This window comes from Liolophura sinensis, chromosome 8 (assembly GCF_032854445.1).
Source record: "Liolophura sinensis isolate JHLJ2023 chromosome 8, CUHK_Ljap_v2, whole genome shotgun sequence".
NCBI lineage: Eukaryota > Metazoa > Mollusca > Polyplacophora > Chitonida > Chitonidae > Liolophura > Liolophura sinensis.
In genome coordinates, this window is record NC_088302.1 from 57969105 (window position 1) to 57995330 (window position 26226).

The 26226-nt window shown below is 44.5% G+C and overlaps 1 protein-coding gene across 1 annotated transcript in view; it reads left to right on the top strand.

The window, feature by feature from the left end:
* Positions 1-26226, top strand: part of LOC135473766 (ATP-binding cassette sub-family C member 4-like) — a 144871-nt gene that overhangs the window by 6652 nt on the left and 111993 nt on the right. The window contains exons 2-6 of the mRNA XM_064753653.1: positions 3612-4135; positions 4410-4561; positions 7271-7555; positions 8111-8136; positions 10606-10687. The gene's annotated coding sequence lies outside the window, so the exon portion shown is untranslated. The remainder of the gene's footprint in view (positions 1-3611; positions 4136-4409; positions 4562-7270; positions 7556-8110; positions 8137-10605; positions 10688-26226) is intronic.

Consider the following 26226-nt stretch of genomic DNA (forward strand, 5'->3'; position numbering starts at 1 on the left):
TGTCCTATGTATGCTTCCTACAGCTTCCTTGAGTGTGAGTTTGGGTTTCATTTGAAACTCCCTTTATCACCAAAATTATGGTGTTCAGTCATTTCATACACTGTTCTCATGAGTGCTTTAACTGGTTCGTCCGTAAGTGGGAAGGTCTCCTAGCAACCTGTGGATGATCGTGGGTTTCCCCCAGGCTCTGCCCGGTTTCCACCCACCATAATGTTGGCCGCCGTCGTATAAGTGAAATATTCTTGAGTATGGCGTAAAACACCAATCAGATTAATAAATAAATAAATTTAACTGGTTCAGTACATGGGTAGTTGCGAGTGGTGTTGTGACAAAGCTCTTTGGTGAATTGCGTGTCTCGGTGGGGTGAAGTGACTATCCAGTTTATGAACACTATGAGTTCATAGTCCTTAGTCTTAGATTCTTCATCAGGAAAATTAAATTGACCGACAAGATGTTCACTTTCTTTCTGATACAAATATCAAAGTACATACCTGCATGTCAGCATCGTGTTTGAATAGTTATGATGCAATCCTGTGTCTCCAGAATCTGGTTTTCCACTCCTGCCATTGATTTTAAAAGCCCACTATGTTCTGCTAAGTGCCTAATTGTAGAGTGGACTGACTGGATTTTTCAGTTCAATGACTAGAAAAATCCAGCATTGCTAAACCATATTTCAACACTAATCCAGCGGTTTAAAATTTATCCTACCCAACATTCTCTTTAAGAATTGCTTGCCCTGTAAACAGAATTTTGGGTGGGATAAACTTTTCCCTGCCCATCACCCTGCCCGAAGATGAAAAAAAAATTCCAAACATGGCAGATGTTGATTTGAGTTGTCCAATTCAAAACTTTGAACTGTCGAAAGATTGTTTACCAGTGCTGGCTTTGACATATTACATTTCAAGTATTGTAGGGAATCCGTGGGTTGCAAAAACAGAGTAGGTTTCGAGCCAGTTATTTTAGTGAAGTTGTCAGTGTGGAAGTCTATATGACCGAAACTGGGCTCAACGGTAGGAATGTCCAGCTTAGCTTCAGACTAGTTCCATCCCCTGCCCTTCTGAGGCTAGATTAGGTCCCAACATGCCTGCCCACAAAGGGTGTGAATTACCCCAGAAAGTTCCCATACTGACAGCCACCATATTGGACTAGTATGTTTTAGAATGTAATTAGTGAGGTATGGTATAGGACACCCTTCCTTGGGTATGATTTACTTGATATGAGCTAGGATTTCCCTTGAAATTAAATCCTCAGAGCAGGGATAAATTGGAAGTGATATGCAATACTCTGTTATTCAACTCACCTCCACTTACCTAATTTAATAAAATGGAGTTTGTCAATCAGATGAACACCCTTATTGGAAAGTTGCCAGTGTGGCATATACCAGCATATGTTAAACTATTGCTGATACCAGAAAATAGGGTAACAACAACTTACAGATAGCCCTCTACTGATCTGTCTTGACCCACAAACTAGTGTGTTATCCAGTGGTCTTGGTTGACCGCTAGACCTTTACCTGTGTATGTGTGTGTGTGTGTGTGTGTGTGTGTGTATATATAGCCGTGAGTGTAAGCAAGCACCTTCACAATAACAGCTGTGTATGTTTTTAAAAGCTACAGTAGTACAGCTATATAGACAACGAAGACTTTTACACATATAACAGAACCACCGTCACAAAGGTGTTCCCTTATCCCAGTAGACAGGATCAAGTCTGCGGAGCTCATAGAGAGGACTGGTGGTCACGCCTGCTGAGTTCATCGATAATTACACTCAGCTTATATGTAGGTTTAATTATGCAGGTAAGACCATTAAAAATCAACAGAAGGTCTTAACCCTATAGCCCCAGTAAATATTGAAGGGTTATATACTAGGGCATAGCCCAAGGGATTTGGCAATGAACACCGCAAGTGAATAACCTAAAAAGATGACTAAACATCAATTGTGAAAAGAACTAGAACTGCAAGCACGTTTTCAGCTTTTAAGTAGATTTCACACCCATTTTTTGACTTCTGCATCAGCACTGATTGATTTCACCAGTTAACGATGGTTAAAGCTGGCATTAAGATAGACATCTGTTTACATCCCAGGTTGAAACTGTTGATAGCAACACAGCAGTATTGGTATTTGTAACATATAGCCTTGTGTAGAGTGTTGTTTCATGGAATGAGTTCATCAAATCCTACTTTTATCCATAGACAGTGTTATTGACATAGAGCATAAGTAACCACTTGCTGCTAAACATGCTATAAAGTAAGACCACAGATCTACACTGTTACCATCTTGCTCCTCGGTGCATTCTAGGCACACAGTTCAACCAGACTGTCAATTTTAGTGTCGTTGCAAACAGGAGCTATCGGCCCAGAAATTGGCTCAGCAATCGGCTTAGCTGCCACAACTGTCACATGAAGAGCCAGTAATGCATTATGCAAAAAATGTATAGATTTCTCTCAAGCAGGCCAAGCTACATCTAACTTCAATACTGGAGGTGCCAGGTTTGCCATCTTATTCAAATCTGTGAAGAACTGTAGTAGCTCTTTATCCTTCAAGCCTTGTAATGTAAAACAACAAAAAACTGAGAAATTATAAAAAGTTTGAAAATAGAATGGATTCACGAATGTAATGAGAGCATTGAACTGTTTTCAGTTATTATGATCATAATGGAAAGAGTAGACTTAAGGAATGTTCTAGGCAAATGAGTGAAATCAGACATACAAATACTACAGGTCTCTGTAAATGCGCATAATATACATTAGAAGGGCTCCTAAGAGATGCAAAGTATGCCTCAAAAACTGAAATTTCTTTTTCATTCTTTAGCCTAATTGTAGGTCATAATTGGAGCGTAGGCATCCAATAACAAGGAAGGGATGTTAAACAAAACTTTAGCCGCAGTAGGCGTATCTTAGAAAGCACTGCAGGTATTGAGATTAGGGTTTTCACATACATGTATGTAGAGCACAATAACACAAGGGGGATATTCTATCGTTGATTCGGTGTGTACATATTAAATACCATAAATTACTGAATTCCAGACATAGTGTGTTGTGTATTCAGTGTTAAACAAAATGTTAGGGGTGGTATGTCAAAAAGTACTGCATTAGTTGAGCTCAGGGTTGGCGCACATGTAGAGTACAGTAACACTAGACAGATATTTCATCGCTGTTTCAGTTCATATCAAATAACGTAACTTAACAAATTCCTGACTTTTGTATCATGTCTTGTGTAAAGTGGTTTCAGTACAGTACAGTATATACACTTGTACATGTATTGACCTGAAGTTGTACATGCTTGAAAGCACAGTGACACAAATAGTAACCACCTTCACTGATGCTCTGTGTGCATATTAATTACCCTAAATTACCAAATTCACGATTTCATTACTTTATGTATTGAGTTAATTTTGCATTCATGTGTCTTCTACAGGCAGTCTGAGTTATGGCACACAAGTAACTCTCTTCATTTCCCTTAATATGTTGCCATAATATGTTATTATGACATCAGGATAGAGGTTTGCTACTAAACTGCTACTGGGGGTCACATTGCCACATGTATCATGTGTGGAGTTTGATTCTACTTTCAGATGATATTTTTTGTTATCAATGTGACTTTGTTTTCAGGTCCACTATGGATGAAATAGAGGCCAATGTGGTCCAGGCGAACTTTGCTTATCTCGTAAATCAAGGGAAGGCTGTAGAGTTGCTAGACGAGCTCTACAGTGTAGGGGCAATAACTCTGGATGACTTCCAGCGAGTTTGTGCACAGATAACAGACTCTGACAAAATGCGAATGCTGCTTATAATCCTACTGAAGAAAGTGCCAAGCATTGAAGTTAAAACGTTTAAAGCTTTGATTAGTGCGCTGAACGGTGCTAACCGTGCCGATCTTGCGGATTTATTAATACAATGTCATCGCCAGCAATGTGCAAGGAATCAAGCGACCGGTTTGAGAGCAGGGCGAAATGTTTCATTTTCTGAGACAGAACCAAAGTTGCTTCTCCAAACAGCTGACCACAGCCAGTCACAGACCAGTCCAAAGTTCAGATTTATGTCGGGCATCTCTGGTGGACCCGTCACTAATGTTGGTGATGTTGTAGATGGAGGAATAGATATGACAGATGGCGCTCCTAACACCAGAGAATTCAGTAAGAGAATTCCGAACAAATTTATTGTCTTTTTTTTTTTATTCCTGATCTACATCTTTATTCAAATTGATAGCCTGAGTCAGAGTGTAGTTATGGCTGCAAATGGGGATATTTCCCAGCTTTTTAGGAGTTTTAACATGTATTTAATGGTAATTTTATGTTCACTTTTTGAAATAAAACTTGAATTTAGGCCAGCGGCTAACAAAAATTTTGTGTGGTATGTAATGGGTATGTACTTAATAACTGCCTGAAAACTGCATTCATGGAGTAACAGGTCTTTTTCAAGGGGAGGTAACTGCTGAAAGGGTCCCTCCAAAAGGGCTGTCTCCGCCTGTCCCTGATGTGAGAGAGTTTGTTGGACCAGTGGTAGTCAGCAGCAAAGAACTGAGACAGGCTGTGGATGCAGCTAAGGGAACTTCAGGGCAGGTAAATAAGAGATACTAACATATCTAAGTACAGATGTAAACACAAATGATTGTAAAAAGATCACAATGGTTAAAAGAATTTAATTATTAGCTGGAGCGTATGGATACTGTTCATCCTTGTGTCCGTCTGTGTGTTCTTGTGCCCGTCCATGTGTTCTTGTGTCCGTCCATGTGTTCTTTTGTCTGTCCGTGTGTTTTTGTGTCCGTCAGTGTGTTCTGGTGTCCGTCCCTGTGTTCTTGTGTCTGTCTGTGTGTTTTTGTGTCTGTCCGTGTGTTTTTGTGTCTGTTCGTGTGTTTTTGCATCTGTCCGTGTGTTCTTGTGTCCGTCCATGTGTTTTTGTGTCTGCCCGTGTGTTCTTGTGTCTGTCCTTGTGTTCTTGTATCTGTCCGTGTGTTCTTGTGTCCGTCCATGTGTTTTTGTGCCTGTCCGTGTGTTCTTGTGTCTCTCTGTGTGTTTTTGTGTCCATCCATGTGTTTTTGTGTCTGTCTGTGTGTTTTTCTGTCTGTCTCTGTGTTCTTGTGTCTGTCCATGTGTTCTTGTGTCTGTCCATGTGTTCTTTTGTCTGTGTGTCTGTTTTTGTGTCCGTCCATGTGTTCTTATGTCTGTCTGTTTTTGTGTCCGTCCATGTGTTCTTATGTCTGTCTGTCTGTTTTTGTGTCTGTCCATGTCATCTTGTGTTGAGAGTCAGCAGCTTAGGCATTACCACAAGGAACAGGTGTTCCCACCAGGAACTCTCACCACCCACTGTCTCTCAGGAGTAAGCAGCTTAGGTGTTACCACAGGACACGCTCACAGCCTGCTGTCTTTCAGAGTCAGTAGCTAAGACAGTGCCATCGAACATTTCCTTTTCAACCTGAAATATAAAAGAAAAACATGTTGTATAATTTTCACAACAGCTTTTATTAGTTTTAGTAACCCAAACAACAATCAGTGGGGCACGATCATATATATCAGTATCTTGCTATTACTCCTTAGACTCATTTTCATCATGTGTTGGGTGCCATGTGGAACTGCTTTCGCCTTTCTTCACTACTGACGACAGTGATCTCACGCTTGCCCTGAGATCCTACAGGCTCAGTCAGAATCCTGTCTACACCAATTGCGACAGATCTTGAGATGAGGATGGCCTCCTGATCTGATCAAGCACAAAATTTGCAAACCATTGGTTTATGAACATTATTTGGCTAAGCTCCCTTAGGTGTTACAATGGGGCACTCTCGCAGGAGTCAGCAGCACGGCACACTCTCACAGCTAGCTGTCTCTCAGGAGTCAGCACCACGCATTACCACGGGGCACTCTTACAGCCTGCTGTCTCTCAGGAGTCAGCAGCAGGCGTTACCACAGGGCACTCTCACGAGTCAGTAGCAGGCATTACCACAGGGCACCCTCACAGCCTGCTGTCTCTCAGGAGTCAGCAGCAGGCGTTACCACAGGGCACTCTCACAGTCGGCTGTCTCTCAGAAGTCGGTAGATGAGACGTTACCACAGGGCACTCTCATAGTCTGCTGTCTCTCAGGAGTCAGCAGCAGGCGTTACCATGGGGTACTCTCACAGTCGGCTGTCTCTCAGAAGTCGGTTGTCTCTCAGAAGTCGGTAGATGAGACGTTACCACGGGGCACTCTCACACCCTGCTGTCTCTCAGAAGTCGGTAGATGAGACGTTACCACAGGGCACTCTCACAGTCGGCTGTCTCTCAGAAGTCGGTAGATGAGACGTTACCACAGGGCACTCTCACAGTCGGCTGTCTCTCAGAAGTCGGTAGATGAGACGTTACCACGGGGCACTCTCACAGCCTGCTGTCTCTCAGGAGTCAGCAGCAGGCATTACCACAGGGCACTCTCATAGCCTGCTGTCTCTCAGGAGTCAGCAGCAGGCGTTACCACGGGGCACTCTCACAGCCTGCTGTCTCTCAGGAGTCAGCAGCAGGCATTACCACAGGGCACCCTCACAGCCTGCTGTCTCTCAGGAGTCAGCAGCAGGCGTTACCACGGGGCACTCTCACAGTCGGCTGTCTCTCAGAAGTCGGTAGATGAGACGTTACCACAGGGCACTCTCACACCCTGCTGTCTCTCAGGAGTCAGCAGCAGGCATTACCACAGGGCACTCTCATAGCCTGCTGTCTCTCAGGAGTCAGCAGCAGGCGTTACCACGGGGCACTCTCACAGCCTGCTGTCACTCAGGAGTCAGCAGCAGGCATTACCACAGGGCACTCTCATAGCCTGCTGTCTCTCAGGAGTCAGCAGCAGGCGTTACCACGGGGCACTCTCACAGCTGGCTGTCTCTCAGGAGTCAGCAGCAGGCGTTACCACGGGGCACTCTCACAGTCGGCTGTCTCTCAGAAGTCGGTAGATGAGACGTTACCACAGGGCACTCTCACAGTCGGCTGTCTCTCAGAAGTCGGTAGATGAGACGTTACCACAGGGCACCCTCACAGCTGGCTGTCTCTCAGGAGTCAGCAGCAGGCGTTACCACGGGGCACTCTCACAGTCGGCTGTCTCTCAGGAGTCGGTAGATGAGACGTTACCACAGGGCACTCTCACACCCTGCTGTCTCTCAGGAGTCAGTATCCATGTTTATTATCAAGAAAGAAAGAATATCATATACTCAGATAAGCTCATGTTCCTCTGTGTTTGTGTTTTTGTTATTGTCTTATGATAACAAACAGTTACATTCAGCTATTGACAGAGAAATTCTCCACTGTTCTTTCAGATGCTCCTGGCAGGGCGAGTGTTTCTGTATGGGATGAAGGGCGTGTTTGATGGGGGTAAAGTTGAGTGGCATGTCCGTGTGACGGATCTGTCATCACAGAGGTGCATTGAACGTAGAAGTACTAAAGACAGACGTGAACTGCTGAAGGAATGCTTGCTACAGTTCACACAGTAACCCCATTCCAGTCAGCTGGGTTCAGTCTCCACTCTGGGTGTGTGTAACATTCTTCAAAGCTGACATTGGTGATAATTACTCATTTGGTGCCCATCTACGGCAGCTGCTGAGGTCTGTTAGTGTTTATATATGGGAGACCAGAGAAATGTTTTCCATGTGCAATAGAGACCTTGTTACCTGTCTCACCAAAATATATACTTTTACCTCTCTTTGGCTGCATTTGTATTGAATATTCACAAATTTATTGTGTGATTGTTTGGTATATATTCTGTGCAATGATTGCAAATCAACACTGAAAAAACTCTTTTTAAAGACAGGGTTGTGTTTTCATTGACCATGTAGTCGGCCAGGCCATTTTCTGGTTTGTCTTTGACAGCAGAATCAGAATGCTATGACTTGCGGGTTTCCATGGATAGGCTCAGTGTCTCGTTGTTGTACCAATAAACAATTCATTCAGGGCTTGCAAAATTGCTAGCCTGATGTCGCAGGACAACCAGATTTTTTCTTCAGGCTACTAAAGATTGAGAGCATGCTGCCTGTTGGGCAACCACATTTTTATACTGTATGCGAATGAAATGAATACCTAATAAACTGTATTTGTATCCATATTTTGACTGGGGAAGCAATTGCAGATGTTCATCCATGTTACCTTGTTTGTTGATCCAGTCTGCCGGCCAGCCATTCTGACTTAGGTAAGTAATGTAAAATGTACGAGCATAAAAAAAATAAATATCAGTCAAATAAGTAAATAGATAGATAGATTTGAAGTCATCACAGTCAGTGAAGAGAATAGAAACATTTAGAAACGAAATAATAATCTGAATCATAAAACAGACATTTTCTTGACTGTAGCTGTAGTGACTACTATGAATGAATCATTGCATGGATCTGTTTGTGGAATGAAAAGTGTTACTGCAAATCTTGTTGCTATGTCAGAAATATCCAGGCTACCAAATTTTGAATGTAGGCTGCTCGAAGGACAACCAGATTATGTCAGATTTTTCGAACTCTGCTGTTCTTACTGACAGTCTTCAGGGAGATATAGCAGTGTGCACATAAAACAATGACATTTGTACAGTGAAGAGTAAGTCTGATGGAGTGCTCTGTATAAGGTAGAGCACATAAAACAGTGACATTTGTACAGTAAAGACTTTTGTCTTTTGGAGTCTGATGGAGTCTGATGGAGTGCTCTGTATAAGGTAGTGCACATAAAACAATGACATTTGTACAGTGAAGAGTAAGTCTGATGGAGTGCTCTGTATAAGGTAGTGCACATAAAACATTGACATTTGTACAGTGAAGAGTAAGTCTGATGGAGTGCTCTGTATAAGGTAGTGCGCATAAAACAATGACATTTGTACAGTGAAGAGTAAGTCTGATGGAGTGCTCTGTATAAGGTAGTGCACATAAAACAATGACATTTGTACAGTGAAGAGTAAGTCTGATGGAGTGCTCTGTATAAGGTAGAACACATAAAACAATGACATTTGTACAGTGAAGAGTAAGTCTGATGGAGTGCTCTGTATAAGGTAGTGCACATAAAACAATGACATTTGTACAGTGAAGAGTAAGTCTGATGGAGTGCTCTGTATAAGGTAGTGCACATAAAACAATGGGCCAGTGTTTCTACAAATTTATTTTTTGAAACACAATCTTTTCCTCGCGGTCCATGAAGGGTGATTGCAATATTGTCATCTGAAAAAGCTGTACTCTGATGTCTGTACGTGTACCTATAGCAGTAATAGTCTGTACGTGTAATAGTCTGTACATGTACCTATAGCAGTAATAGTGTGTACATGTACCTATAGCAGTAATAGTCTGTACGTGTACCTATAACAGTAATAGTCTGTACGTGTAATAGTCTGTACGTGTACCTATAGCAGTAATAGTCTGTACGTGTGCCTGTAGCAGTAATAGTCTGTACGTGTACCTATAGCAGTAATAGTGTGTATGTGTGCCTATAGCAGTAATAGTCTGTACGTGTGCCTATAGCAGTAATAGTCTGTACGTGTGCCTATAGCAGTAATAGTGTGTACGTGTGCCTATAGCAGTAATAGTGTGTACGTGTGCCTATAGCAGTAATAGTCTGTATGTGTGCCTATAGCAGTAATAGTGTGTACGTGTGCCTATAGCAGTAATAGTCTGTACGTGTACCTATAGCAGTAATAGTCTGTACGTGTGCCTATAGCAGTAATAGTGTGTACGTGTGCCTATAGCAGTAATAGTCTGTACGTGTGCCTATAGCAGTAATAGTCTGTACGTGTGGCTATAGCAGTAATAGTCTGTACGTGTACTTATAGCAGTAATAGTCTGTACGTGTACCTATAGCAGTAATAGTCTGTACGTGTAATAGTGTGTACATGTACCTATAGCAGTAATAGTCTGTACATGTACTTATAGCAGTAATAGTCTGTACGTGTACCTATAGCAGTAATAGTCTGTACGTGTAATAGTCTGTACGTGTACCTATAGCAGTAATAGTCTGTACGTGTGCCTATAGCAGTAATAGTCTGTACTTGTGCCTATAGCAGTAATAGTCTGTACGTGTACCTATAGCAGTAATAGTCTGTACGTGTAATAGTCTGTACGTGTACCTATAGCAGTAATAGTGTGTACATGTACCTATAGCAGTAATAGTCTGTACATGTACCTATAGCAGTAATAGTCTGTACGTGTACCTATAGCAGTAATAGTCTGTACATGTACCTATAGCAGTAATAGTGTGTACATGTACCTATAGCAGTAATAGTCTGTACATGTACTTATAGCAGTAATAGTCTGTACGTGTACCTATAGCAGTAATAGTCTGTACGTGTACCTATAGCAGTAATAGTCATCAAGAAAGCTATTATAGATGTACCACTGAATTGACTTTAGAAACTGATTTTCTCCCATTTAAATTGCATTTGCTGAGCCAGAGGGGGGCGGGGGGTGGGGGTGGGGGGGATATAACAGATGGGTTCTACATGTATGTCTTTAGAATAAGAATCCAACACCAGAGTGGTTATGTATTTATAGCAGTGTCTCACAGATTACAGGTATGTCAGAATCTCGTGGCTTGTGGTCTAACAAATTAAAGGTGGGTCAAAACCTCATGGCCTTTGGTCTAACAAATTAAAAGTGGGTTAAAATCTCATGGCCTTTGGTCTAACATATTACAGATGTGCCAGAACCCCATTGCTTGTGGTGTCACAAGATACTGCTGGGTCAAAACCTCATGCCCTGCGGTCTAAGAAATTACGTGTGAGTCACTTTGTAGTTGTATGCATTGTTCAGCATGTCTGTTAATCTGTGTTACTGTTATTTTACTTTTGAGACTTTTCTCTGTTTATTTTGTGTCTATTTCTCTTTTATAGCGTAATGATAAACTACATTATTATAATAATTACCGTTCTTTTGTACAACTATTTTGTTAAGAGAAAGAAAAAAGTTCTATGTATGAGATTTGGCCAAGTTTAGGGTCACCTAGTTGAATACATGTTTGTCAATGCCTATATTATATGTTCCAAATGAATTTGAGGACACTGATGGTATCTGTTTGATGAAGTCACATAACGTTTTTCAAGAACATGGGTAATGGAAGGAGATTTCCCTGTCTGATATACCATTTATGCTTTACTTTCTTCAAATGTATTATTCAAGAGATTCTGTTTTACATGTATGTACATATGTTGAAGAATATTACATGTGTGTTTTACATGTATGTACATATGTTGAAGAATATTACATGTGTGTTTGACTTCAGCATAATGTGGTGGTCACATGATATTTATTCCATAAGTGATGGTTTTAAAGTGTTCTCTTCCTGTGCATTGAATTACTTTGTAATCAAATATATCATTCTTTTGTACTAACAAGTTGTTTATAAATGTGTTTTTGGTCCCTTTGAATTTTGTTACTATGTGATGTTATTGTTAATATACACCTTTCTGAAGAAGATCTTTGGCTTGAGCTCTAAATGGACATGTAGCTTTACATGTTGAGAAGCTAGTTTGTTTAGTACATGTATTACCACTGACCAGGCTTCTCTACTCTTCATAGTGCTGGCCGCCATTGTACAAGTTAAATATTCGTGAGTACACCATAGAACATCAATCAAATACATAGATAAGTTTCGGTGTACATGTATTGGCCGAAACATTACATTGGTTCCCTCAGCTCTTGGACTATGTCAATCAGTAAACTAGTATAATACATAATACACCGTAATGGATTAAAGAAGGGGACAATGTGGTTGGAATGGTAGTTTGATGAAGAAGAGCTTTCCATCTTGTAGAGAGATAGAAGGTTCAAATCCTTGGCATTCTGCATTGCTTCTTTTACTTTTGATGATTTGCTGGGAGCAAGTTTTGTGTGCACTGTTACCCTGTGAATACTGTTAGTGTCTGTTCAAATCCAGCTTAGGGCCCTCACTGCCTGAGTGGTCTGATTCGGCATTGCACTTGTGGCTTTACTGCTGGAAGTGGTCTGAGTCAGCATTGCACTAGTGACTGTGCTGCCTGAATGGGCTGATTTAGCATTGCACTAGTGGCTTTACTGCTGGAAGTGGTCTGAGTCAGCATTGCACTAGTGGCTTTACTGCTGGAAGTGGTCTGATTCAGCATTGCACTTGTGGCTTTACTGCTGGAAGTGGTCTGAGTCAGCATTGCACTAGTGGCTTTACTGCTGGAAGTGGTCTGAGTCAGCATTGCACTAGTGGCTTTACTGCTGGAAGTGGTCTGAGTCAGCATTCCACTAATGACTTTACTGCTGGAGTGGTCTGATTTGGCATTCCACTAATGACTTTACTGCTGGAGTGGTCTGATTTAGCATTCCACTAATGACTTTACTGCTGAAGTGGTCTGATTTGGCATTCCACTAATGACTTTACTGCTGGAGTGGTCTGATTTAGCATTCCACTAATAACTTTACAGCTGGAGTGGTCTGATTTGGCATTCCACTAATAACTTTACAGCTGGAGTGGTCTGATTTAGCATTCCACTAATGACTTTACAGCTGGAGTGGTCAGATTTGGCATGGCACTAATGACTTTACTGCTGGAGTGGTCTGATTTGGCATTGCACTAATGACCTTGCTGTTTGAGTGGTCTGATTTGGCATTCCACTAATGATTTTACTGCCGGAGTGGCCTGATTTAGCATTCCGCTAATGACTTTACTGCTGGAGTGGTCTGATTTAGCATGGCACTAATGACTTTACTTCTGGAGTGGTCTGATTTGGCATTCCACTAATGACTTTACAGCTGGAGTGGTCTGATTTAGCATTCCACTAATGACTTTACTGCTGAAGTGGTCTGATTTAGCATTCCACTAATGACTTTACTGCTGAAGTGGTCTGATTTAGCATTCCACTAATAACTTTACTGCTGGAGTGGTCTGATTTGGCATTCCACTAATAACTTTACAGCTGGAGTGGTCTGATTTAGCATTCCACTAATGACTTTACAGCTGGAATGGTCAGATTTGGCATGGCACTAATGACTTTGCTGTTTGAGTGGTCTGATTTGGCATTCCACTAATGATTTTACTGCCGGAGTGGCCTGATTTAGCATTCCGCTAATGACTTTACTGCTGGAATGGTCTGATTTAGCATTCCGCTAATGACTTTACTGCTGGAATGGTCTGATTTAGCATGGCACTAATGACTTTACAGCTGGAGTGGTCTGATTTGGCATGACACTAATGACTTTACTGCTGGAGTGGTCTGATTTGGCATTCCACTAATGACTTTACTGCTGAAGTGGTCTGATTTGGCATTCCACTAATGACTTTACTGCTGGAGTGGTCTGATTTAGCATGGCACTAATGACTTTACTGTTGGAGTGGTCTGATTTAGCATTTCACTAATGACTTTACTGCTGGAGTGGTCTGATTTGGCATGGCACTAATGACTTTACTGCTGGAGTGGTCTGATTTAGCATGGCACTAATGACTTTACAGCTGGAGTGGTCTGATTTGGCATTCCACTAATGACTTTACTGCCGGAGTGGTCTGATTTAGCATGGCACTAATGACTTTACTGCTGGAGTGGTCTGATTTAGCATGGCACTAATGACTTTACTGCTGGAGTGGTCTGATTTAGCATGGCACTAATGACTTTACTGCTGGAATGGTCTGATTTAGCATTCCACTAATGACTTTACTGCTGGAGTGGTCTGATTTAGCATTCCACTAATGACTTTACTGAAGGAGTGGTCTGATTTAGCATTCCGCTAATGACTTTACTGCTGGAATGGTCTGATTTAGCATTCCACTAATGACTTTACTGCCGGGGTGATCTGATTTAGCATGGCACTAATGACTTTACTGCTGGAGTGGTCTGATTTAGCATTCCACTAATGACTTTACTAAAGGAGTGGTCTGATTTAGCATTCCGCTAATGACTTTACTGCTGGAGTGGTCTGATTTAGCATTCCACTAATGACTTTACAGCTGGTGTGGTCTGATTTGGCATTCCACTAATGACTTTACTGCCGGAGTGGTCTGATTTAGCATGGCACTAATGACTTTACTGCTGGAGTGGTCTGATTTGGCATTCCACTAATGACTTTGCTGTTTGAGTGGTCTGATTTGGCATTCCACTAATGATTTTACTGCCGGAGTGGCCTGATTTAGCATTCCGCTAATGACTTTACTGCTGGAATGGTCTGATTTAGCATTCCGCTAATGACTTTACTGCAGGAATGGTCTGATTTAGCATGGCACTAATGACTTTACAGCTGGAGTGGTCTGATTTGGCATTCCGCTAATGACTTTACTGCTGGAGTGGTCTGATTTAGCATTCCACTAATGACTTTACTGCTGAAGTGGTCTGATTTGGCATTCCACTAATGACTTTACTGCTGGAGTGGTCTGATTTAGCATTCCACTAATGACTTTACTGCTGGAGTGGTCTGATTTAGCATTCCACTAATGACTTTACTGCTGGAGTGGTCTGATTTAGCATGGCACTAATGACTTTACTGCTGGAGTGGTCTGATTTAGCATGGCACTAATGACTTTACTGCTGGAGTGGTCTGATTTAGCATGGCACTAATGACTTTACAGCTGGAGTGGTCTGATTTAGCATTCCACTAATGACTTTACTGCTGGAGTGGTCTGATTTAGCATGGCACTAATGACCTTGCTGTTTGAGTGGTCTGATTTGGCATTCCACTAATGATTTTACTGCCGGAGAGGCCTGATTTAGCATTCCGCTAATGACTTTACTGCCGGAGTGGTCTGATTCAGCATGGCACTAATGACTTTACAGCTGGAGTGGTCTGATTTAGCATTCCACTAATGACCTTTACTGCTGGAGTGGTCTGATTTAGCATTCCCCTAATGACTTTACTGCTGGAATGGTCTGATTTAGCATTCCACTAATGACTTTACAGCTGGAGTGGTCTGATTTAGCATTCCACTAATGACTTTACTGCCGGAGTGGTCTGATTTAGCATGGCACTAATGACTTTACAGCTGGAGTGGTCTGATTTAGCATTCCACTAATGACTTTACTGAAGGAGTGGTCTGATTTAGCATTCCGCTAATGACTTTACTGCTGGAATGGTCTGATTTAGCATTCCACTAATGACTTTACAGCTGGAGTGGTCTGATTTAGCATTCCACTAATGACTTTACTGCTGGTGTGGTCTGATTTAGCATGGCACTAATGACTTTACTGCTGGAGTGGTCTGATTTAGCATTCCACTAATGACTTTACTGAAGGAGTGGTCTGATTTAGCATTCCGCTAATGACTTTACTGCTGGAATGGTCTGATTTAGCATTCCACTAATGACTTTACAGCTGGTGTGGTCTGATTTGCATTCCACTAATGACTTTACTGCCAGAGTGGTCTGATTTAGCATGGCACTAATGACTTTACCGCTGGAGTGGTCTGATTTAGCATTCCACTAATGACTTTACTGAAGGAGTGGTATGATTTAGCATTCCGCTAATGACTTTACAGCTGGAGTGGTCTGATTTAGCATGGCACTAATGACTTTACTGCTGGAGTGGTCTGATTTAGCATGGCACTAATGACTTTACTGCTGGAGTGGTCTGATTTAGCATTCCGCTAATGACTTTACTGAAGGAGTGGTCTGATTTGGCATGGCATTAATGACTTTACTGCTGGAATGGTCTGATTTAGCATTCCACTAATGACTTTACTGCTGGAGTGGTCTGATTTGGATGGCACTAATGACTTTACTGCTGGAGTGGTCTGATTTGGCATGGCACTAATGACTTTACTGCTGGAGTGGTCTGATTTGGCATGGCACTAATGACTTTACTGCTGGAGTGGTCTGATTTGGCATGGCACTAATGACTTTACTGCTGGAGTGGTCTGATTTAGCATGGCACTAATGACTTTACTGCTGGAGTGGTCTGATTTGGCATTGCATTAGAGACTTGTTTCCTGATTGGCTTGATTGGGTGCTGCACTAATGACTCTGAGTGGTCTGATTCAGTGCTGTACTAATGACTGAGTGGCCTGATTCAGTGCTGTATTAATGACTCTGAGTGGTGTGACTCAGCGCTGCACTTGTGACTTTGCTGCCTGAATGGTCTGATTGGGGGCCTCCGTGGCTCAGTTGGTTAGCACACTAGCACAGCGTAATGACCCAGGAGTCTCTCACCAATGTGGACGCTGTGAGTTCAAGTTCAGCTCATGCTGGCTTCCTCTCCTTCCGTAAGTGGGAAGGTCTGACAGCTGCCTGGTCGTGGGTTTCCCCCGGGCTGTGCCCGTTTTCCACCCACCATAATGCTTACTGCCGTCGTATAAGTGAAATATTCTTCAGTACGGCGTAAAACAAATCAAATAAATAAATAAATGAATGGTCTGATTCAGGGCCGCACTAGTGATTTAACTGCCCAATTGGTCTGATTCACCGCTGCACTAGTGACTTAGCTGCCCAATTGGTCTGATTTAGTATTATACTAGTGACTTAGCTGCCCAATTGGTCTGATTTAGCACTGCACTAGTGGCTTTACTGCTGGAAGTGGTCTCATTCAGCGCTGCACTAGTGACTTTGCTACCTGAGTGGCCTGATTTAGCACTGCACTGGTGACTATGCTGCCTGAGTGGTCTGATTTAGCACTGCACTAGTGACTTAGCTGCCCAATTGGTCTGATTCAGAGCTGCACTAGTGACTGTGCTGCCTGAGTGGTCTGATTTAGCACTGCACTAGTGACTTAGCTGCCTGAGTGGTCTGATTTAGCACTGCACTAGTGATTTTGCTGCCTGAGTGGTCTGATTTAGCACTGCACTAGTGACTTTGCTGCCCGAGTGGCCTGATTTAGCACTGCACTAGTGACTTTGCTCCCTGAGTGGTCTGATTTAGCACTGCACTAGTGACTGTGCTGCCCGAGTGGCCTAATTTAGGACTGCACTAGTGACTATGGTGCCCAAGTGGTCTGATTCAGCGCTGCACTAGTGACTTTGCTACCTGAGTGGCCTGATTTAGCACTGCACTGGTGACTATGCTGCCTGAGTGGTCTGATTTAGCACTGCACTAGTGACTTAGCTGCCCAATTGGTCTGATTCAGAGCTTCACTAGTGACTGTGCTGCCTGAGTGGTCTGATTTAGCACTGCACTAGTGACTTACCTACCCAATTGGTCTGATTCAGAGCTGCACTAGTGACTATGCTGCCTGAGTGGTCTGATTTAGCACTGCACTAGTGACCTTGCTGCCTGAGTGGTCTGATTTAGCGCTGCACTAGTGACTGTGCTGTCTGAGTGGTCTGATTTAGCACTGCACTAGTGACTTTGCTGCCTGAGTGGTCTGATTTAGCACTGCACTAGTGACTATGCTGCCCAATTGGTCTGATTCAGAGCTGCACTAGTGACTGTGCTGCCTGAGTGGTCTGATTTAGCACTGCACTAGTGACTTTGCTGCCTGAGTGGTCTGATTTAGCACTGCACTAGTGACTATGCTGCCCAATTGGTCTGATTCAGAGCTGCACTAGTGACTTAGCTGAACAATTGGTCTGATTCAGCGCTGCACTAGTGACTTTGCTGCCCGAGTGGTCTGATTAGCACTGCACTAGTGACTGTGCTGCCTGAGTGGTCTGATTAGCACTGCACTAGTGACTGTGCTGCCTGAGTGATCTGATTTAGTACTGCACTAGTGACAGTGCTGCCTGAGTGCTCTGATTTAGCACTGCACTAGTGACTTTGCTGCCCGAGTGGTCTGATTAGCACTGCACTAGTGACTGTGCTGCCTGAGTGGTCTGATTAGCACTGCACTAGTGACTGTGCTGCCTGAGTGATCTGATTTAGTACTGCACTAGTGACAGTGCTGCCTGAGTGATCTGATTTAGCACTGCACTAGTGACTTAGCTACCCAGTTGGTCTGATTCAGAGCTGCACTAGTGACTTTGCTGCCCGAGTGGCCTGATTTAGCACTGCACTAATGACTATGCTGCCTGAGTGATCTGATTTATCACTGCACTAGTGACTTAGCTGCCCAATTGGTCTAATTCAGCGCTACACTAGTGACTGTGCTGCCTGAGTGGTCTGATGAGCACTGCACTAGTGACTGTGCTGCCTGAGTGGTCTGATTTAGTACTGCACTAGTGACAGTGCTGCCTGAGTGGTCTGATTTAGCACTGCAGTAGTGACTTTGCTGTCTGAGTGGTCTGATGAGCACTGCACTAGTGACTGTGCTGCCTGAGTGGTCTGATGAGCACTGCACTAGTGACTGTGCTGCTCGAGTGGTCTGATTTAGTACTGCACTAGTGACAGTGCTGCCTGAGTGGTCTGATTTAGCACTGCACTAGTGACTGTGCTGCCTGAGTGGTCCAATTTAGCACTGCACTAGTGACTGTGCTGCCTGAGTGGTCTGATTTAGCACTGCACTAGTGATAGGGCTGCCTGAGTGGTCTGATTCAGCGCTGCACTAGTGACTGTGCTGCCTGAGTGCTCTGATTTAGCGCTGCACTAATGGCTTTGCTGCCCGAGTGGCCTGATTTAGCACTGCACTAGTGACTGTGCTGCCTGAGTGGCCTGATTTAGAACTGCACTAGTGACTTTGCTGCCTGAGTGGTCTGATTTAGCACTGCACTAGTGACTGTGCTGCCCGAGTGGTCTGATTTAGCAATGCACTAGAGGCTTTGCTGCCCCAGTGGCCTGATTTCGCACTCCACTAGTGACTGTGCTGCCTGAGTGATCTGATTTAGTACTGCACTAGTGACTTTGCTGCCTGAGTGTTCTGATTTAGCACTGCACTAGTGACTGTGCTGCCTGAGTGGTCTAATTTTCGCACTGCACTAGTGACTGTGCTGCCTGAGTGATCTGATTTAGCATTGCACTAGTGACTTAGCTAAACAATTGGTCTGATTCAACGCTGCACTAGTAACTTTGTTGCCCGAGTGGACTGATTTAGCACTGCACTAGTGACTTTGCTGCCTGAGTGGTCTGATTTAGCACTGCACTAGTGACTTAGCTGCCCAATTGGTCTGATTTAGCACTGCACTAGTGACTGTTCTGCCTGAGTGGTCTGATTTAGCTCTGCACTAGTGACTTAGCTGAACAATTGGTCTGATTCAGCGCTGCACTAGTGACTTTGCTGCCCGAATGGACTGATTTAGCACTGCACTAGTGACTTTGCTCCCTGAGTGGTCTGATTTAGCACTGCACTAGTGACTTAGCTGCCCAATTGGCCTAATTCAGCGCTACACTAGTGACTGTGCTGCCTGAGTGGTCTGATTTAGCACTGCACTAGTGACTGTGCTGCCTGAGTGATCTGCTTTAGTACTGCACTAGTGACAGTGCTGCCTGAGTGGTCTGATTTAGCACTGCACTAGTGACTGTGCTGCCTGAGTGGTCTGATTTAGCACTGCACTGGTGACTGTGCTCCCTGAGTGGTCTGATTTAGCACTGCACTAGTGATAGGGCTGCCTGAGTGGTCTGATTCAGTGCTGCACTAGTGACTGTGCTGCCTGAGTGCTCTGATTTAGCGCTGCACTAATGGCTTTGCTGCCCGAGTGGCCTGATTTAGCACTGCACTAGTGACTTTGCTGCCCAATTGGTCTGATTTAGCACTGCACTAGTGACTGTGCTGCCTGGGTGGTCTGATTTAGCACTGCACTAGTGACTTCGCTGTCCGAGTGGTCTGATTTAGCGCTGCACTAGTGGCTTTGCTGCCCCAGTGGCCTGATTTCGCACTGCACTAGTGAGTGTGCTGTCTGAGTGGCCTGATTTAGCACTGCAGTAGTGACTTTGCTGCCTGAGTGGTCTGATTTAGCACTGCACTAGTGATTGTGCTGCCTGAGTGGTCTGATTTAGCACTGCACAAGTGACTTTGCTGCCTGAGTGGTCTGATTCACCGCTGCACTAGTGACTGTGCTGCCTGAGTGCTCTGATTTAGCGCTGCACTAGTGGCTTTGCTGCCCGAGTGGCCTGATTTAGCACTGCACTAGTGACTGGGCTGCGTCAGTGGCCTGATTTAGCACTGCACTAGTGACTTTGCTGTCTGAGTGGTTTGATTTAGCACTGCACTAGTGACTTTACTGCCCAATTGATCTGATTTAGCACTGCACTAGTGACTATGCTGCCTGAGTGGTCTGATTTAGAACTGCACTAGTGACTTTGCTGCCTGAGTGGTCTGATTTAGCACTGCACTAGTGACTATGCTGCCTGAGTTGTCAGATTTAGCACTGCTAAATCAGACCAATTGGTGACTATGCTGCCTGAGTGGTCTGATTTAGCACTGCACTAGTGACTATGCTGCCTGAGTGGTCTGATTTAGCACTGCACTAGTGACTATGCTGCCTGAGTGGTCTGATTTACCACTGCACTAGTGACTATGCTGCCCAGTTGGTCTGATTTAGCACTGCACTAGTGACTGTGCTGCCTGAGTGGTCTGATTTAGCACTGCACCAGTGACTGTGCTGCCCCAGTGGTCTGATTTAGCACTGCACTAGTGACTATGCTGCCCAGTTGGTCTGATTTAGCACTGCATTAGTGACTATGCTGCCTGAGTGGTCTGATTTAGCGCTGCACTAGTGGCTTTGCTGCCCGAGTGGCCAGATTTAGCACTGCACTAGTGACTGGGCTGCCTCAGTGGCCTGATTTAGCACTGCACTAGTGACTTTGCTGCCTCAGTGGCCTGATTTAGCACTGCACTAGTGACTTTGCTGCCCGAGTGGCCTGATTTAGCACTGCACTAGTGACTATGCTGCCTGAGTGGTCAGATTTAGCACTGCTAAATCAGACCAATTGGTGACTATGCTGCCTGAGTGGTCTGATTTAGCACTGCACTAGTGACTATGCTGCCTGAGTGGCCTGATTTAGCACTGCACTAGTGACTATGCTGCCTGAGTGGTCTGATTTAGCACTGCACTAGTGACTTTGCTGCGTGAGTGGTCTGATTTAGCACTGCACTAGTGACTTTGCTGCCTTAGTGGTCTGATTTAGCACTGCACTAGTGACTGTGCTGCCTGAGTGGTCTGATTTACCACTGCACTAGTGACTTTGCTGCTTGAGTGGTTTGATTCAGCGGTGCATTAGTGACTTTGCTGCCTGAGTGGCCTGATTTAGCACTGCACTGGTGACTATGCTGCCTGAGTGTTTTGATTCAGCGTTGCATTAGTGCCTTTGCTGCCTGAGTGGCCTGATTTAGCACTGCACTGGTGACTATGCTGCCTGAGTGGTCCTGATTTAGCACTGCACTGGTGACTTAGCTACCCAATCGGTCTGATTGAGTGCTGTACTAATGACTTTGCTGTTTGAGTAGTCTGATTTAGCATGGCACTAATGATTTTACTGCCGGAGTGGCCTGATTTAGCAATCCGCTAATGACTTTACTGCTGGAGTGGTCTGATTTAGCATGGCACTAATGACTTTACTACTGGAGTGGTCTGATTTAGCATTCCACTAATGACTTTACAGCTGGAGTGGTCTGATTTAGCATTCCACTAATGACTTTACTGCTGGAGTGGTCTGATTTAGCATGGCACTAATGATTTTACTGCCGGAGTGGCCTGATTTAGCATTCCGCTAATGACTTTACTGCTGAAATGGTCTGATTTAGCATTCCACTAATGACTTTACTGCTGGAGTGGTGTGATTTGGCATTCCACTAATGACTTTACAGCTGGAGTGGTCTGATTTAGCATTCCACTAATGACTTTACAGCTGGAGTGGTCAGATTTGGCTTTCCACTAATGACTTTACTGCTGGAGTGGTGTGATTTGGCATTCCACTAATGACTTTACAGCTGGAGTGGTCTGATTTAGCATTCCACTAATGACTTTACAGCTGGAGTAATCAGATTTGGCTTTCCACTAATGACTTTACTGCTGGAGTGGTCTGATTTGGCATTCCACTAATGACTTTGCTGTTTGAGTTGTCTGATTTACCATTCCACTAATTATTTTACAACTGGAGTGGTCTGATTCAGCATTGCACTTGTGGCTTTACTGCTGGAGTGGTCTGATTTAGCATTCCACTAATGACTTTACTGTTGGAGTGGTCTGATTTAGCATTCCACTAATGACTTTACTGCTGGAGAGGTCTGATTTGGCATGGCACTGATGACTTTACCTCCTGAGTGGTGTGATTTAGCATGGCACTAATGACTTTACTGCTGGAGTGGTGTGATTTATCATTCCACCAATGACTTTACTGCCGGAGTGGTCTGATTTAGCATTCCGCTAATGACTTTACTGCTGGAATGGTCTGATTTAGCATTCCACTAATGACTTTACTGCTGGAATGGTCTGATTTAACATTCCTCTCGTGACTTTACTGCTGGAGTGTTCTGATTTGGCACGGCACTAATGACTTTACTGCTGGAGTGGTGTGATTTGGCATTCCACTAATGACTTTACTGCTGGAGTGGTCTGATTTAGCATTCCGCTAATGACTTTACAGCTGGAGTGGTCTGATTTGGCATTCCACTAATGACTTTACTGCTGGAGTGGTCTGATTTAGCATTCCACTAATGACTTTACTGCTGGAGTGGTCTGATTTGGCTTTCCACTAATGACTTTACTGCTGGAGTGGTCTGATTTAGCATGGCACTAATGACTTTACTGCTGGAGTGGTCTGATTTAGCATGGCACTAATGACTTTACTGCTGGAGTGGTCTGATTTGGCACGGCACTAATGACTTTACTGCTGGAGTAGTCTGATTTGGTATTCCACTAATTACTTTACTGCTGGAGTGGTCTGATTTGGCATGGCACTAATGACTTTACTGCTGGAGTGGTCTGATTTGGCATGGCACTAATGACTTTACTGCTGGAGTGGTCTGATTTAGCATGGCACTAATGACTTTACTGCTGGAGTGGTCTGATTTGGCATTGCATTAGAGACTTGCTTCCTGATTGGCTTGATTGGGTGCTGCACTAATGACTCTGAGTGGTCTGATTCAGTGCTGTACTAATGACTGAGTGGCCTGATTCAGTGCTGTATTAATGACTCTGAGTGGTGTGACTCAGCGCTGCACTAGTGACTGCTGCCTGAATGGTCTGATTGGGGGCCTCCGTGGCTCAGTTGGTTAGCACACTAGCACAGCGTAATGACCCAGGAGTCTCTCACCAATGTGGACGCTGTGAGTTCAAGTTCAGCTCATGCTGGCTTCCTCTCCGGCCGTAAGTGGGAAGGTCTGTCAGCTGCCTTGTCGTGGGTTTTCCCCTGGGCTGTGCCCCGGTTTTCACCCACCATAATGCTTACCGCTGTCGTATAAGTGAAATATTCTTCAGTACGGCGTAAAACAAATCAAATAAATCAATAAATGAATGGTCTGATTCAGGGCTGCACTAGTGATTTAACTGCCCAATTGGTCTGATTCACCGCTGCACTAGTGACTTAGCTGCCCAATTGGTCTAATTTAGCACTGCACTAGTGACTTAGCTGCCCAGTTGGCCTGATTTAGCACTGCACTAGTGACTTTGCTGCCTGAGTGGTCTGATTTAGCACTGCACTAGTGACTTGCTGCCCAAGTGGCCTGATTTAGCACTACACTAGTGACTTTGCTGCCTGAGTGGTCTGATTTAGCACTGCACTAGTGACTTTGCTGCCCGAGTGGCCTGATTTAGCACTGCACTTGTGACTATGCTGCCTGAGTGGTCTGATTCAGCGCTGCACTAGTGACTTTGCTACCTGAGTGGTCTGATTTAGCACTGCACTAGTGACTATGCTGCCTGAGTGGTCTGATTTAGCATGGCACTAGTGACTTAGCTGCCCAATTGGTCCTGATTCAGAGCTGCACTAGTGACTGTGCTGCCAGAATGGGTCTGATTTAGCACTGCACTAGTGACTTAGCTACCCAATCGGTCTGATTTAGAGCTGCACTAGTGGACTATGCCTGCCTGAGTGGTCTGATCCAGCGCTGCACTAGTGACTTTGCTACCTGAGTGGCCTGATTAGCACTGCATTAGTGACTTTGCTGCCTGAGTGGTCTGATTTAGCGCTGCACTAGTGACTTAGCTGCCCAATTGGCCTGATTCAGAGCTGCACTAGTGACTTAGCTGCCCAATTGGTCTAATTTAGCACTGCACTAGTGACTGTGCTGCCTGAGTGGTCTGATTTAGCACTGCACTAGTGACTGTGCTGCCTGAGTGGCCTGATTTAGCACTGCACTAGTGACTTTGCTCCCTGAGTGGTCTGATTTAGCACTGCACTAGTGACTGTTCTGCCCAATTGGTCTGATTTAGGACTACACTAGTGACTGTGCTGCCTGAGTGATCTGATTTAGCACTGCACTACTGACTTAGCTTCCCAATTGGTCTCATTGAGAGCTGCACTAGTGACTTTGCTGCCCCGAGTGGCTTGATTTAGCACTGCACTAATGACTATGCTGCCTGAGTAATATGATTTAGCACTGCACTAGTGACTGTGCTGCCTGAGTGGTCTGATGTTGAACTGCACTAGTGATTTTAGCTGCCCAATTGGTCTGATTTAAGCACTGCACTAGTGACTTTTCTGCCTGAGTGGCTGATTTATTACTGCACTAGTGACTGTGCTGCCTGAGTGATCTGATTGAGTACTGCACTAGTGACTTTGTTGTCCAAATGATCTGATTCAGCACTGCACTAGTGACTTAGCTGCCCAGTTGGTCTGATTTAGCACTGCACTAGTGACTTTGCTGCCTGAGTGGTCTGAGTTAGCACTGCACTAGTGACTGTGCTGCCTGAGTGCTCTGATTTAGCACTGCAGTAGTGACTGTGCTGCCTGAGTGGTCTGATTTAGCACTGCGACTAGTGACAGTGCCTGCCTGAGTGGTCTGATTTAGCGCTGCACTAGTGACTTTGCTGTCTGAGTGGTCTGATTTATCACTGCACTAGTGACTGTGCTGCTTGAGTGCTCTGATTTAGCACTGCCACTAGTGACTGTGCTGCCTGAGTGGTCTGATTTACAATTGGTCAGATTCGGCTCTGCACTAGTGACTTTGATTTAGTGCCGCACTAGTGACTATACTGCCTGAGTGGTTTGAGTTAGCACTGCAACTAGTGACTTTGCTGCTCGAGTGGCCTGATTTATCACTGCACTAGTGACTGTGCTGCCTGAGTGGTCTGATTTAGCACTGCACTACTGACTTTGCTGCTCGAGTGGCCCTGATTTATCACTGCACTAGTGACTGTGATGCCTGAGTGGTCTGATTTAGCACTGCACTAGTGACTTTGCTGCCTGAGTGGCCTGATTTATCACTACACTAGTGACTGTGCTGCCTGAGTGGTCTGATTTAGCACTGCACTAGTGGCTTTGCTGCCCGAATGGTCTGATTTAGTGCTGCACTAATGATTATGCTGCCTGAGTGGTCTGATTTAGCACTGCACTAGTGACTGTGCTGCCTGAGTGGTCTGATTTAGCACTGCACTAGTGACTTTGCTGCCTGAGTGGGTCTGATTTAGCACTGCACTAGTGACTGTTCTGCCTGAGTGTATGATTTAGGACTGCACTAGTGACTTAGCTGCCCAGTTTTTCTGATTCAGAGCTGCACTTCCGACTCGGCAGCCTGAGTGGTCTGATTTTAGCACTGCACTGGTGACTGTGCTGCTGAGTGTCTGATTAGCACTGCACTGGTGACTGTGCTGCTGAATGGTCTGATTTAGGCACTGCACTGGTGACTGTGCTGCATGAGTGGTCGTTTTTAGCACTGCACTGGTGACTGTGCTGCCGGAGTGGTCTGATTAGCACTGCACTAGTGGCTTTGCATTTTGAGTTGTGTGATTCAGCACTGCACTAGTGACTTTGCTGCCTGAGTGATCTGATTTAGCGCTGCACTAGTGACTTTGCTGCCTGAGTGGTCTGATTTAGCACTGCACTAGTGACTGTTCTGCCTGAGTGGTCTGATTTACCACTGCACTAGTGACTGTGCTTCCTGAGTGGTTTGATTCAGCGTTGCACCAGTGACTTTGCTGCCTGAGTGGCTCTGATTTAGCACTGCACTAGTGACTGTGCTGCCTGAGTGGTCTGATTTAGCACTGCACTAGTGACTGTGCTGCCTGAGTGCTCTGATTTAGCACTGCACTAGTGACTGTGCTGCCTGAGTGGTCTGATTTACAATTGGTCAGATTCGGCTCTGCACTAGTGACTTTGATTTAGTGCCGCACTAGTGACTATACTGCCTGAGTGGTTTGAGTTAGCAACTGCACTAGTGACTTTGCTGCTCGAGTGGCCTGATTTATCACTGCACTAGTGACTGTGCTGCCTGAGTGGTCTGATTTAGCACTGCACTACTGACTTTGCTGCTCGAGTGGCCTGATTTATCACTGCACTAGTGACTGTGATGCCTGAGTGTCTGATTTAGCACTGCACTGGTGACTTTGCTGCCTGAGTGGCCTGATTTATC